The 10,868-nt window shown below is 44.3% G+C and overlaps 1 protein-coding gene across 1 annotated transcript in view; it reads left to right on the plus strand.

Annotated features, from left to right (window-relative positions):
- Positions 1–4,550: 4,550 nt before the first annotated feature.
- Positions 4,551–10,868, plus strand: part of RAB3B (RAB3B, member RAS oncogene family) — a 61,582-nt gene continuing 55,264 nt past the window's right edge. Inside the window, exon 1 of the mRNA XM_081224886.1 lies at positions 4,551–4,798. The gene's annotated coding sequence lies outside the window, so the exon portion shown is untranslated. The remainder of the gene's footprint in view (positions 4,799–10,868) is intronic.

Raw genomic sequence — 10,868 nt, forward strand, 5'->3', positions numbered from 1 at the left:
AGATACTTATCATTTTTTCTCCGTATCCAAATCTGTTCCCATTTCTGTAGTAGATTGGTTAAAGGCCATTGATTCCTCCCTTCTCTATTCATACCCCTTTGTGATGAGACTTTGCTCTTCTTCTCACTCAGAGCTCTTTGAATCTGGGCTGGGCTTGTGACTTGATTTGGCCAATAGAATGCAGTATATGGGGTGCTATGCAGTTTCTGAGGCTGGACCTCAAGAGATTGTATCTTCTGCCTTGGCTCTCTTGGAACTCTGCCGCGAGACCACCATGTAAACTGGTCTGGCCTACCAGTGGATTAAAAGCCTTGTGGGGAAGAACCATGGCACTTAGCCCTCAGCCAGTACTAACTGCCAGGCCTCGGAGTGACCTTCCAGCTGAATGCTGCTCACGAGTGATTCAAGGTAAAATCATCAGATGAATCCACTCAGCCAGCCACAGAATTGTGAGAAATAATAAATTATTGCTGTTTCAAGCCACTGAATTTTTGGGAGTGGTTGTTATGCAGCAATAGATAACTAAAACAACTTCTCTGCTCCCGTTACCAGTAAATGGCTTCACTGTCTACCTGGTTGTTTATGCCAATTCCCTTTCCCACACATCTCACATTTAATCTGCCACCAGGTCCTAAATACAAATCAAATCCCTCTACTTTCCACTTTCCCCACTGCTATGACATGACTTCTGGTCCTCTTCATCTCTCACCTGGATTTTTAAAGCAATTTCTGACTGTTCCCTGTCTCCTTTCTCCCTGCTCGCTACTTGTCCATCCCATCTATCACACCCACCACAGTCAGAGCTATTCTTCTTATATGCATATGTGACCAGGTTACTCCATTGCTTCAAACCTTTTGCTTGCAAGGTAATTTCCCAAACCTCTAACATGATTTACAAGGCCTTAGGCCATCTAGTCTCTGCCTTTCTTCCCAGCCCTGTCTTCCACCACTCCTCCCATGAACCCTATGTTTCTAGAGCTGCTTTACATGTTCTGGTGACTTTCTGGCACCTGCTCCAGCTCCCCTGTTATATGAGGCAACCACTGAAGGAGTGAGAGAAAAACGCGTGACCTGCCAACATATCTGCATTCCTAGGCTGGCCATGAGGGACTCACACTGGGGTGTAGATCTGAACCTTGGAAAGATTTGAACATTCCAAGTGCAATCCACACGTAGGCTACTACCTTTTCTTTTCTTCTTTCTTTTTTTATATTGAAGTATAGTTGATTTACAACGAGGCTACTACCTTTTCTAAGTGACTGATTCTCATTCAATAAAAAGCATCACTTTTATATTTCATATAAAAACTAGGAGCTAGAGAAGGCTGATTGCTCTGGCAACTAGAAAAGATTTAAGGTAATTTTGTTTGTAGGACTCTTAACCACAATGGTGTTCACCAAGCAATCATGATTCTGAGGTCTAATAGAAAGAGCCCTGGACTTGGAGTCAGACAGACCTGGTATCTGGTTCTGCCGTTTACCAGATGTGTGACCTTGGAAAGTCACTTAAACTTTCTGACTTCTGTTTGCTCATTTATAAAAAGGGGATGGCAATCCATACCTTGTATGATTGTATTGAGGACTAAATGAGACAAAAGATGTGAATGAGCCCAGTATATTTTAAGGTCTTAATGATTATAATTGTTAGCCAATCTGATCTAAGACAAAAGGTAGCATTTTGTCTTTCTTCCTATTCTTACTTGGCATTTGGATCTGGAAGTGAAGACAGTCCAATATAGTATGATTTGTTTTGTATTCTCTCTGGTGGTTACCTTCTAGTCAATGGGGAGGCACAAATGACACAGCCCAAGTGTCAGATATGGCCTCCCTCCCCCTTTAAGATCTAAAAGCAGTGAGCCTGAACTTCGATTTTTACATTGATTTTTACATTTGATAACCCTTGTAAGTTGGAAGACCTCCTGGAGATTTCCGCAAATTCCACGAGGGCTTGTGCTCTCTTCATCTCTGCCTCTACTCTCCTTTTTCAACTCAGGAAAACAAAGCCCATTGCTCAATTTTCCCAGTCACTCATCCTTACAACTCCTCTCTCAGAAAGCATTCCTGAGTGTAATGGCCTTTACTGAAGTCTTGAGAGTCACAGAAATTGGTTACATTATATGTGCAACAAACAACTTCTCCCATTTAATGCATTCCAGTGTTTAAACACCCTTTGTACACCTGCCATGGGAAGGTTTCTTCTGACCCCAATGATTTTCTTACTCATCTTTTTCCTTTCCTCCCCCCAGCTCTCTTTATTACCTCTCTCACCCATATTGCTAAGTGAATTCCAAATTCTTTTCCTTTTTTTGCACAGAGCAAGTTGGTGTCTCCCTTCCCCTCTCACACTTACATATCCACACTCCTCAAGGTCCTAAGTAGGACAAAAGGACCTCTGAACATTAAGGTCTATCTTTCTTGGAAGGCAGTTGTGGTTAAGAAAATAGCATTTTTTGTTCTGTTATAAACACAGTGTTTCCTGTTTATTGAGGGCTTACTATGTGCCTGGCTTACTATGTGCCTGTCAGGTGCTTTCCAGTAGCTCTCTCATTTTCTTATTTGATCTTCACAACATTATTGCTCTTTCTACAAATGAGGATGAGGTGCATGTGTCAGAAAAATGGGGTAATTTACATAAGATCACACAGCAAGTAAGTGTGTAGAACAAGGATTGAAAACCATATCTGTCTGGCTCCAAGTCTGTGCTCTGTCCACTTTAATACATGGTCTTTCAGGGAAAAAGGAGAAAGTGATGTGAAGACCCGAGGTGATGTAAACACAATACCATCTGTTCTCATATTGCCTCTCAACTCTAAAAGGGTGATTTTATGTGTTATCTCATTATTCTTGTGAAGAATGAATAATCATTATCATGACACCCATTTTGAAATGAGGAAACTAAGGCCTTATGGGAGAAAGGGAGTGAGGGAGCAGGCAGTGCAGGATATTTGATTTTAAGATCACAGAGGCACTGGTTCTGTGTGATTAAGAAGTTCAAGGTATGACCATGAGAGGTAATGTGAAGAGGAGACCAAGGACTGAGGGATCAGGAAACCACATGGCTACCAAAGGCACCAGGAGAATGGCAAGACAGGGCTAATGAGAATGACCATGAGCCAGGGGCTGAAATCTTCAATGCATAGGAGCACTTGGAGGTCAATCATGTCCTTGATGAGGAAGGGTGGAAGGTGGTATGGCTGGAGACCAAAGGAGAAGGAATTTTTGTACAAGGGTGGAAGTGGCAATGCCAACCCCACCTCCTGGTCCTGTGGTGTATGGGGAGTGAGAAAGTGAGAAGCCTTCCTGCAGAGGGTTACAGGAGGAGTCCTGGAGGAGGGCCAAGCTTTAACAGAGGTAAAGAAGTAACCTGAGTACTCTCTGAAGAAGCAGAGGGTGTAGGAGAGTTTGTTGACAAAAGAACAGGATTCTAGAAGGCACAGTGGAAACGGCTGCCAGGACGAGGACAGTGGGGAGGTGAGTGAAAGAGAGTTGGTGGAGAAGCTCAGAACAGTTCAAGGATGAGTCTGAGGAAGAAGTCAGACAACCAGAGAGGCTGTCTACTGGGTGGTTCCTCGGGCCATAGAGACAAATTGTAGATCAGGTCATAATGGAATGTGGGGAAAAATTGTTTTGGTATATGACTCAGGCCTCTAAGATTTTTAAAAATTGAATTATAGTTAATTTACAATGTTGTGTTAGTTTCAAGTGTACAGCAAAGTGATTCTGATATATATATATATATATATATATATATATATTCTTTTTCAAGACCTCTAAGATTTGAGAAGGGGGAAGAGCATGGGGAGGGATGATGATTCTAAACCAAAGCTGGCAGCTGGCTCCTGTGACCTCAGGAAGACTTGAAGTCCAGGTCCGCTTGTGAGTGTGGGGTGCTAATCACCACTTATACCTGCCTTCTCTGACAGAGCTGGGACTTCCTAATGACCAGGCAAGGACATTTCCTCAGTCCAGGCTACTGCTGGTAATGGGGAGCCATTGAAAATGTTTTGTTTCTGTTTGTTTCTTCAGGGTTGGTGGTAACATGGTGACATTTGGAACAATCACTCAGGCTGCCTACATAGAGGCTGGATTGGAGAGTGGAGGCAGGGAGACCCATTAGGAGGCTGTTTCATTAGTTCAGGCAAGAAGTGATGAGGCCTGAACCAGGGCTAGAGCAGTGGAGACGGAGACGAGGGGAAGGGATAGGATATGTTATGGAGGCGTCATCACCAGGCTGATGGGATGTAGGGTGTGAAGGAGTGCATAGGGTAGAGAACAATGCCCAGGTTTCTGGCTTCGTTTCCACCTGTAGACAGCCGTCCAGATTCTGCCTCTCTACCCGGGCTTTTGTGATGAAGCGGTATAACGACAGGGAAGTGCTTTAGAAATGGCAAAGCTACAAATCCATCATCACCTACATTATCATCGAAGCTCTCTGATCACCCTAGTAAGTTCAGTGTATGGAACGAGGCGGAGAATTAAGATAAATCACGATAGTCGCCCAGATATTGGGGAGCTCCGGGCCCCCAAGATACCTCGGATTTCCTACACCTGCCCAGAGCTGGGGGCCCGGCGAATAGGGACTCCGCCCCTGGGCGGGGCATGGGTGGGCCCTGGACGCGGTGGTGGCCCAGCCCAGCTGCAGCCCGAGCCTCAGTCCGAAGTCGCTGCGGTGGGGACCAGACCCGCCCCGCCCCGCCCTGCTCCGCGAACCCACTGCGCCTTTTGCCGCCCGCCGCCAGGTCCAGCGGTTCCGCGGCGCTGCCAGGGAGCGAGCCGCTCGTCCTCACCCGGAGTCCCAGGTAAGGGGCGCGGCCCAGCAGCCCGCCCGGGGAGGATCTGAGACCGATTCCCGGCGCAGGGCGCTGGGGACAGTGAGTGGGCGTTGAGAAGGAGCACAGGGCAGCGGAGGGAACACCAAGGAGAAGGGGCCAGGCGAGGCCACTAAGGAGGGGCACCGCGGCAGTGAAGGGGCGCGTAGCCTGGGGAGGAGGCGCTGAGGAGGGTCTACCCGAGCTGTGAGGGCCGCAAGGAGGGCTCCAAAAGCAGGGGCAGAGGGATTGGGGGAACGAGAAAGAGGGCGCCGGGGCTGGGGAAAAGGAGGAGCGGCAATTGGAGCGCAGTGAGGGCTCGTTGAGGGGGAAACGCGGGGGGATGGGGGGAGAGGAGGGAGCTGAGAGGGACAGTGCGGGAAGAGGGTACCAGTGAGCCGAGGGGCGGGGAAGGGGGTGCTGAAGAGAGAGGACTGAGAGGAACGAGGGAAGGGAGGCGTGGAAGTGAAGAGCTAAGGGGAGGGGACTGGCCGGCGGGGGTCCTTTCGAGCTGGAGAGGAGTGAGATGATGAGGGGAAGGGGCGCTGGGCCGGGAGAAGGTAAAGTGAGTGTGGTGTGGTGCCGGAGCCCAGGTGGGTCTAGGCAAGGGGGGTAACCTGAGTGCGGGAGAGGGATGGGGCTTGGAGATGGGAAGCTTGGAAGAATGGGAAGGTGGGAGGCAAGGCTGGGTCTATCCAGGCTGCAGAGAAAGGGGGAGAGAGCCAAGGGCTTGGATATGGGCTGTGGGCACCTGAGTTCTGGCTAGGGGTGGCGCATGGAGAGGCACTGGAATAGAGCAAGGGGTTGGCAGCCGGGAGTGGAGGAACTGTCGGGGAACTTGGAGAGTTTAGGCTGGCAGATGGGCTGGGTCATGGTGCAGAGGAAGCCAGGTGTGGGTTGTGGTGTGGGAGTGGGAAGATGATTGGGGCCCAGAGTGGAGTCCAAGGGCATCTAGCTGGTAGCTGTGTCTTAGCTCCTCAGAAGGCTGAGGAGGGGGCGCAGGCACTGGACCCTGTTACACTGCTACCTGGGGTCAGAGACAAGAAGAGAATCGTTGACAGAGAAATTCATCCACAGGCTGACTCTGTTCTGGAGTCCACGTGTGGGAAGAGATTTTAGGGAGGGAGGTGGCAGCTAATAGAGGTGTGGAGGGGAGTGGGAGAAGGACAGGGCCATCCATCCCAGCTTCTTGGAATCCAGATGGAAAAGGGTGGGGGATAGTAAGAGGAGTTTGTGTGTGTGTGTGTGTGTGTGAGTGTGTGTGTGTGTGTGTGTGTGTTTGCTCACCTGTTCTGAGCCTATAAAGGGAGGAAGACAATGGAAGTCCGTGAAAAGCCCTGTCTGTGGTACTGGGAAGCCCTGGTGCTGTGTTTGCCCTAGCAAATACATTCTGCCAGAGGATGGTGGGTCAGGGAAGACTTCCTGGTCATGAAGGATTTAGCTAGCCACAGAGGAAAGAATGTTCCTATCAGAGGAAACAGTACGGAAACAGACAAAAATATAAAATGATCTCTAGTCCAAGAAATAAATCTCCAGTTTCTTAAGGATTACAATATGAAGGGAGACACCAGCAACCTATAGAGGATGTTTAGGAAGGTTTCTCCTCTAAGCTGGAACTTCTATGGTTTCTCATCATCTCCCCAGAGTACAGCACAGGGCCTGGCACACAGTAGGTGCTCAATGAATGTTGACTGAATGACTAATTGAGCTCTGGCTGTGCTCCTGCCTCTCTCACGTACTGGTTTTAATTCTTCCAATAGTTTGCCCGGAAGCCACTTTATTAACTCATTTTATAGATAAGGAAACTGAGGCCCAGGGTGTGATCTGCCTAAGGTTACATAATTGCTTAGAGAGCCAGGGCTCAGCCCAGGTGTCTCTGACTTTGTCTTGTGCTCTTTTCTTCAAAAGAGAAGTTCATCCATTTACTTCTTCCCTACATGTATTCAGTTGATCTCTTCTTGCTGGATTTTAAGGCTGTCTCCTCTTCCCTCCTCTTTCCTGGCTGAAGTCGGGTTCTTCCTTAGATGCTTGTCAGGCTCAAAGTGTTGTTTGCTTTTCACACTGACCCTTGGAGGAGCCATTTCCTTCTTTCCCCCAGCCTGAGACCAGATATGACTTCCCTGGGCCTTCATCTGTATTGCTTGTCACGAAGACAGTGAGCTACCCAGCTCTGTCATTTATGTGACTGTCAAAAAAAAGAGAGAAGATCTGATTGACGCTTATCTGACAAATGCAGTTCTGCAGACACCACCTGTGCCTTGACCTGTCTGCTCAGATCTGCCTCAGGCAGCTGCCTGCTGGGGTGGTTTTTACTTCTCTTCCGAATGTCTGTGTAGCCCCTGCCCCACTCTTGAGAAGATCCCCTTGGGGGCGTCCACATGAACCTGCCTTCCAACTGTACCTCTCAGCTCTCCCTGTTTTCATACCACCTTCTGGGAAAGCTATGCTGTGTGCACATAAACAAATGTTGACAGTACAGTATGGCAAGTGCTAGGAAAGAGATCTCAGGGTGCTGGGGATGTTTTTCTACTCACCCTAAAATTGTTGTAGTTTTTATTTTCCCTAATCCCAGTCCAATCTGGGGGTAATCAGATGACAGAAGTTCTAGTAATGATGCTCCAACTGACTTGCTGTATGACCTTTGACAAATCACTTCTCTTTGTGGAGCCTCAATTTTTTTTACCTGAAAATGAAGGGGAGTGGATCAGACCAGGAGCTGAAACTATTTTTTACTCTTGCCTTGCACCTATGGCAGACATAGCTAATAAAGGCAGGCACTTTTCCAACTGATTCTACGCAAGGCCAGGTGTAGTTTTCTCCACAGAGTGTAGGTATGAAGCACCCTTATATACATTTTCTTTTTTTTTTAATTAATTTATTTTTTATACAGCAGGTTCTTATTAGTTATGTATTTTATACATATTAGTGTATATATGTCAATGCCATCTCCCAATTCTTCATACCACCCCCCTCTCTGCTTTCCCCCCTTGGGGTCTATACGTTTATTCTCTACACCTGTGTCTCTATTTCTGCCTTGCAAACCGGTTCATCTGTAACATTTTTCTAGATTCCACATATATGCATTAATATACGAGATTTATTTTTCTCTTTCTGACTTACTTCACTCTGTTATGACCGTCTCTAGGTTCATCCATGTCTCTACAAATGACCCAATTTCATTCCTTTTTATGGCTGAGTAATGTTCCATTGTATATATGTACCACATCTTTTTTATCCATTCATCTGTTGATGGGCATTTAGGTTGCTCCCATGACCTGGCTATTATAAATAGTGCTGCAGTGAACACTGGGGTGCATGTGTCTTTTTGAATTATGGTTTTCCCTGGGTATATGCCCAGTAGTAGGATTGCTGGATCATATGGTAATTCTATTTTTAGTTTTTTAAGGAACCTCCATACTGTTCTCTATAGTGGCTCTATCAATTTATATTCCCACCAACAGTGCAGGAGGGCTCCCTTTTCTCCACACCCTCTCCAGCATTTGTTGTTTGTAGATTTTCTGATGATGCCCATTCTAACTGGTGTGAGGTGATACCTCATTATACTTTTGATTTGCATTTCTCTAATAATTAGTGATGTTGAGCATCTTTTCATGTGCCTCTAGGCCATCTGTATGTCTTCTGTGGAGAAATGTCTGTTTAGGTCTTCTGCCCATTTTTTGATTGGGTTGTTTGTTTTTTTAAATATTGAGCTACATGAGCTCTTTATATATTTTGGAGATTAATCCTTTGTCCGATGATTCATCTGCAAATATTTTCTCCCATTCTGAGGGTTGTCTTTTTGTCTTGTTTATAGTTTCCTTTGCTGTGCAAAAGCTTTTAAGTTTCATTAGGTCCCTTTTGTTTATTTTTGTTTTCATTTCCATTACTCTAGGAGGTGGGTCAAAAAAGATCTTGCTGTGATTTATGTCAAAGAGTGTTCTTCCTATGTTTTCCTCTAAGAGTTTTATAGTATCCAGTCTTACATTTAGGTGTTTAATCCATTTTGAGTTTATTTTTGTGTATGGTATTAGGGAGTGTTCTAATTTCATTCTTTTACATGGCTGTCCAGTTTTCCCAGCACCACTTATTGAAGAAACTGTCTTTTCTCCATTGTATATCCTTGTCTACTTTGTCATAGATTTGTTGACCATAAGTGTGTGGGTTAACCTCTGAGCTTTCTATCCTGTTCCATTGATCTATATTTCTGTTTTTGTGCTAGTACCATATTGTCTTGATTATTGTAGCTTTGTGGTATAGTCTGAAGTCAGGGAGTCTGATTCCTCCAGCTCTGCTTTTTTCCCTCAAGGTTGCTTTTGCTATTCGGGGTCTTTTGTGTCTCCATACAAATAAGATTTTTTGTTCTACTTCTGTAAAAAATGCGATTGGTAATTTGATAGGGATTGCATTGAATCTGTAGATTGCTTTGGGTAGTACAGTCATTTTCACAATATTGATTCTTCCAATCCAAGAACATGGTATATCTCTCCATCTGTTTGTGTCATCTTTGATTTCTTTCATCAGTGTCTTATAGTTTTCTGAGTACAGGTCTTTTACCTCCTTAGGTAGGTTTATTCCTAGGTATTTTATTTTTTTGTTGCAGTGGTGAGTGGGATTGTTTCCTTAATTTCTCTTTCTGATCTTTCATTGTTAGTGTATAGGAATGCAAGAGATTTCTGTGCATTAATTTTGTATCCTGCAACTTTACCAGATTCATTGATTAGCTCTAGAAGTTTTCTGGTGACATCTTTAGGATTATCTATGTATAGTATCATGTCATCTGCAAACAGTGACAGTTTTACTTCTTCTTTTCCTACATTTTCTTATTTAAAAATCACAGCAGCCTTCTGCAGTAGGTAATGTGATCATATCATAGATGAGTACATTGAAGCTCAGAGTTTAGGTGACTTGTCCATGTTCATACATTGACTTACTGGGAAAGCTGGGACCAGTAGCCAGGCTTTTTGTTATGATAAAGCTGCCACTCTAAAATCCCTTCTAATTCCAGTAATCTAAGAGTGCAAACAGCTGCATCAGAAAAATGAAAACCAATAATACAACATTTACATCAATAGTCTGGCACGTGCCAAATGTTCAATAAATTGTTTACTGAAAGGAGTAACATGCCCAAGGATTTACTCTAGGTTCATTGTTGACAGGGTATAAGGATGGATAAAACTCAGCTGAATCCAGGAGAGACAGACAGTTAATTGTAAAACAGGCTCAAATTATGGAGCCCAGATCAGGGAGAGGGCACTTTAACAAGATTTGACTGCAGAAGTGAATTAAAAAGCCAGTGAATTAATATTTATTGAGTACATCCCATAGATCAAGAAACCATGCCAGATTATTTACATATGGTAACTGCTCACTCTGTTGGTACCATAGCTCAGTGAAGTAGGTGGTATTTTCTCTGTTGTAAGGTAAAATGCTGTGGCTTAGAGAGCTGATATTACTCACCCAAGAATTCAGCTGAAGAATAGAGCAGGAATTTTGACCTCTCCCATATTACTTCATGGTACTAGGTCTAGTCTCAGCTGTTAGTTGTTAGCTTGGGCAAATCCTTATAATTTCTGGCCCTCAGTTCCCTTCTTGATCCAATGGGGATAGTAATCTTTGTCCTTCCAGTTTTATCTCCCAGATCTATCTAGAGGATAAAATAAGATAAAGGAAATTGAGGTAAGAATCAAATCTGTTTCAGTAGAGTTATTCTTTGACCAGGGGTTCCATTTCTAGGAATCTCTCCTAAGGAAATAAATAAGAAAGAGAACAAATATGTAAAGAAATGGTCACTGCAACTTAATTTTTATAATTAAGAACAGAAAAATAAATATATGACTTTAAAGAATTGGTCATATGACACAACCATAGGATGGAATAAAGTGTAGTCAATTGAAATCATATTTACAAAAAATTTTTAAAGTCTCGGTATATGATATAATGTTAAGTGAAAAGGAGCAGGATACAAAACTAATTATCTCAGCTATTAAAATATACATGGAAGATATAGACTAGAATGTATTGTGTGTTATCATTTATATATATATATATATATATATATATA

The sequence above is a fragment of the Mesoplodon bidens genome, assembly GCF_964165515.1.
Source record: "Mesoplodon bidens genome assembly, chromosome: 2".
NCBI classification, from domain to species: domain Eukaryota; kingdom Metazoa; phylum Chordata; class Mammalia; order Artiodactyla; family Ziphiidae; genus Mesoplodon; species Mesoplodon bidens.